Here is a 5,241-nt window from a genome sequence, read left to right on the forward strand (position 1 = left end):
AAAGAGCAGTTATTCAATTACTAAACTACTCCAAAATAACCAAACAGAATTAAACAGCTGGATGGCTTGTGGCATCAAAGAAAGCATCAAGGAGTATCAGTTAACTTCTTTCCCAACCCTCTGAATTTCTGTTCTCAGTAACAAAGCAAGATCTGATCCAGAGTTACATCATGGACAAGTAGTCATGGAAAATAACATTACCACTGTTTGTATGATGATTCATATCCTCTGATTTTCAAATTCTTTTGACAGTCCTGCTGTGCCACAAACAGCACTAATGTCACACTAGAAGAAAACCACAGATCTTAAGTGCCATTTCTGAGAAAGAAGTTCATAAAATTCATAATCTGTTATTTACCAGGCTCAGCCATTGTCAAAGATATATCTTTGACAGGAGAGTAACAAAGTCAGTGGACAAGACAGGACTTCACTATTTCTCAAAATAACAGACCACATAAAGTGCAAAACTTATTTGACTATAAAAATAAAAAAAAAATATTCTATACTGATGGTGCACATTTTAGGAAAAAATCTTTGCATACCACCTTTCCCATGCAGTCTGAGTCATGAAAAATGTAAGATGTTGAAGCTGAGGTAAGAAGTTAAGATAAATTCAATTAGTTGCAGAGTTCTGCTTTTTAACTTTGTTTCAGCAGCAAATAAAATCAGCTCTGAGACACTTTCTTTCATACCCTTCCTGTGTGAAGAAAGATTTACTCATTAACTCTCTCTAATGCTAAGGAACTGCTCCAAAAGCAGAGCCCCAGTACCAGGCTGCCTTACCCTAGCTGCTTAAACTGCCAGGAACGGCACATAAAGAACTAGGTGTTCAGCTTTCCCTCCCCACTGCTCCTCGTGCCTTTGTACTGCCCATTGACACCGGAATGACCCTATCCCTGAGGCCAAGAGCTGGTCCACAGATAGCTTGTAGGAATAGTACATGCAAAAAGAGTTGGTTATTTATATATTTTGCATATGCTTTAATTACATTATCACTACAGCACACAACAGCAACGTACTTTATAAAGCACTGACAAATTTTATGGTGATTAGAAAGCCCAATTAGCAATTCTCACGCCATGGGCAGATTTTGTTTGAATCAGCAATAGTTAATGAGAGAAAAATTTAGAAGAAAAAAACGCTTACAGGTATTTGAAGTTACAGACAGAGGAACTGAAGTTTGAAATTTAAAGTATATTTAACATATGTCGAAATCTGTTCTCAACAAGGACTCTGACTTGGGAACATGCTGCTTAACTCAGTTCTCCAGCGTTTTTCTCTCATTGATATAACTGGCTTATTGCCTCCCTAGAAAAGAATTTTATCCCATAAGAACCATCAAAAGCTACGAGTAAATTCGACTTTAGCTTAGCAAGTTACATGGCATCATAAAACATTTCTGAAGAGAAATACAATCAGCAGTTATACTAGTTTAGGTAACACTCGTACAAGAGACAGTTATAAATTACCTCAAGTTAGGAAAAAAAACCACACACCTGTGTTTATACTACAAAATGGTTCCCTGTGGTGGTTTATACACCCTTCACTCTTAAAGTATCTACTGCCCAAGATGAGCCTATTCAGTTCCCAGTCACGATACATCATCAACTGGATCAGAAATGCAGCCCTGTTATTCCAGAGCAGTTTAGAAAGGTGCCCAAGTATGCCAGCATTGAAACATTGCTGTTTGATATGAGAGACGAACTGCGTAAGTTGGAAGTAAAGCAAGTCCAACTTCAGACTTGGGAGGAATTCTGAGTTTTGTAGCTCAATACTGTCCCTAGTGTAAACTGTACTGGCTTCTCTTTTTACACAGACTACCCAAAGCTCTTAAGTTAAATGAATTCTGTTTTTATAAGAAATCAATAGGGAAACAGTTCATGTAATTCTATTTCCTCAACTCCACCCACACAGCTGATATGACTCACGATCCTCAAAGTTGTTTCCGCTTCCAGGGATATTACTACTTGCCTCATTCAATTTACTGTAGCACTACCTATGCTGAGATACAGACACCTGCTTTACAGCTGTGAGAAAAATAAGCTACTTGACAGCAATTGAGGTAGAACTTTGCTTTGGCATAAATTCTGGAAAACTGCCGTTTCCTCAGTCTGTCATGCTCCCTGAAGAAAGAGTGAAATGTTAGTAAATTTTAATGACTGCTCTTAAGGGGAAATGAGGGAAATTCAGAGAATTACACTTGCAGATTAAAGTATGGTAACCTGAAACTTCTGTAGAGTTCTACTGTCAAAGACCCAAAGCTGAAAATCAACCCACTGAACTACAATTTGCAATGATTGCCGACAACATTTCCCAAGGATTTTGCACATGTCATTTGTTACTGGATTTAATTTTACTAGAGACTGGATGAAACCTATTCTCTTTCATTCGGAAAATACTCAACAATTCCTTCCTTTTTTTTTCAGCAGTGAAAGTTACAAATGAAAGCTTGACATTTGGCACAATACCTACTTAGAAAGGGTAGTTCCATAATTTATGTCTGTATCCTCACCAAAACCACTTGAAATGCTCCCTGTTGCATACTCCATATCAATATGCAAGACTCAAAAGCGCACACACACACAGATGGATACAGCAGAACTGAGCTGACTCTGGAAAGCAGATCACATTAGTTATCATCACTCATGATGATCTATTAGAGAAGATGTGACTCCATCTACTTAGTCTGGATCTATCCCTAGGTGCCTAAAGGCAATGCCCAAAATGATTGGACTTGCTTTCGCTTGACCAGGCTGATTGTGTAAACAGAAAGAATTAGTGTTAAAAACATTACTGTAAAGAAAAAAAAAAAAAAAAAGATTAATGTAAACAGTGGAGTAGCAGTAACAGCAATGAAAACAGGTCTTTCTAAATGGGTGTGAGGGAGCTGAAACAGCGGTAGCATACCAGATTACAGATTGCTCTGGAGTAAGGGTGCACATGCACACAATGGGGAAGTAATATTAAGCTGGTTTAGTCAAGCTAGTACAAAAGGCTGTGTGGATGCCTTGCCCCTTAATCAGGTTTATTTTGGTTTAATTCATACCAAGCAGAAAAAGTCAAAGAAAAACAAGACCCACTTTCAAAACCAAAGGAAAGGAAGCATCCTGTAGAATTCTACATTACTTTAGCTAACATCAAAGTAAGCCTGTGCACATGAGTATGCATGTGGTCAGACATATGAAACAGTGCATTTCTTTAAAACTCTCACCTAAGGGATGTAATAAGTGTATTTCAGAGACTAAAGCGGGGCCAAGATTATTTGCTGATTAATATGTCTTCATCATTAACCTCACTACCAAGAAAACATCAAAACCAAATTTTTTGTTTCCTATATTTTGTACACCAGAAAAAAAACACCAAAAATAATTCCAGTAGACTGCAAGAGGCGTTAGCATCTCAAGTCTACTGCGTAGCCACAGATTTCCAAACCCTAGTTGACTTTTCTGAATGAAAGATTAAAAATTCAGTTTAATATATAGAGTGTGATCAGAACAAAATCTGATCAGAGAAAAAATACTCTGGAAAGTTTTATTACACACTTGTCTTTGCTCGTCAGTTTTTCCATCTTTGATCTTCACTACAAATTGCCATTGCATTTGCATATTTTATGAAAACCATATTAGGAGAGTGAAGGAGGGAAGTGAAACATCAGCCTTGCGACCCCTTCCTTCAAAACACACTTCACCCATTTCAAACTTTTCTTTGTGCACTTTATACTTTGTTAATCCCTTGTTAGATTCTGACAAAAATTTCTTGATAGGTGGGACAAGGTACATTAGTTTTATATTGCTAATAATTTATACTCTAAGCTCTCTGGTTACTTTACACATCTTTTTCAAAACAGGCAACAGGATTATATTGGCATTGGGAGATGTATAATGGAGTTAGGCAGGACAAAAGGCCAGCGTCCCATAACAATAACAGTGCTATTTGTGCCTACTAGATTCAACAGTATTTAGCATCATGTACACTCAGATTGGTGACACTACCCTGGTTACAGTGTGGTGTCATGGGGTGTTCTTGCAGCTATCCTTGAATTTAGCCAGCAGAGTTGGTAAATCTAATTATATTTAGCAATTAACTTGAAAAGAAGTAACAAAAAATGAAGCCCAACAGGATGAATCTGCTGTAATTAATTGTACCCAAAAGAAAAATATCCTGCAGCACTTCTAGATTCCTATATATGCCAGTAGTGTGTCCCCCAAGACAGACACTTTTATTTGCCCTTAATAACAAACTTAATTTAAAGGGATAAAAATTTCCTGGCTAAGCATACTGATAGACATCTATCAAACACATTTCTGTCTATCAGATTCCCAAGCTGACAGATTTGTATATGCAATTAAGTTAAGCCTCTATGAAACAAAACAGAAAATCAGTTAATATGTATCTTGTGGTATCATACTGATTTACTTTAAAAGGGCATAACACTAAACCAGATAAATGAAAGACAACTCCTGTTATACAAAATTAAAGTAACAGAAGTCTGTTGCTTGCTAATCTAAAGTGTGAGTCATCTTCAGTTTTCCATGATAAAAGGAATTTGATAAAAGTTAAATTACCGGGACAAGTTTTAATTCCAGAATATAAGAGCACAGGATAGAAAAAAAGGCAGTAAGTAACTGAAAAACGGAAGCATCATCCTGTTTTGTCTGAAATTGCTTATATCATAAAAGAAAATAGCAACATCATATAAGCGTACTAAACAACAAACAATGTATTTAACATCAGTGATGTGAAGGCAGGTGCATGGTAATTAGTCTTGCTCTCAATTCAGAGCTAGCCATGAATTTTAGAAAGCTAAAGTAGATTTACCGTCCTTTCCCAGTTATGTACTTTTGATAATGCCTTTCTTTACTGATGTATTTACTGAAAACTAAGCAGCACTTAATTGTGCTTAGGCTTCACAAAAAGGTGATTTTATGGTAACTGAATACCAACACTTTGGTTCAGAATCAGTAAGCTTCACAGCACATCCAGTAGGTTTCTTAATTAGAATACTTATTCCCATCACAGCAGACTGAAGCTATGGCTCTCTCTTCTACATATTTATTTCATGGGTATTTGTCTTTGTGCAGTACACTTCTTTTGGGTGGCAGACTATGACATCTAAGAGCTGGTTTCAGAAGCAAACTTCTTGTGGCATTGAATAATTTTTTTAAACCAATAATGTAGCTCAATGCAAGTAGTGCTCTTGCTTGCTGAAGGTCAGGTCACTTCATTCAGGCGCTCCATTCC

The sequence above is a fragment of the Cariama cristata genome, unplaced genomic scaffold (assembly GCF_000690535.1).
Source record: "Cariama cristata isolate BGI_N322 unplaced genomic scaffold, ASM69053v1 scaffold10363, whole genome shotgun sequence".
Lineage (NCBI taxonomy): Eukaryota > Metazoa > Chordata > Aves > Cariamiformes > Cariamidae > Cariama > Cariama cristata.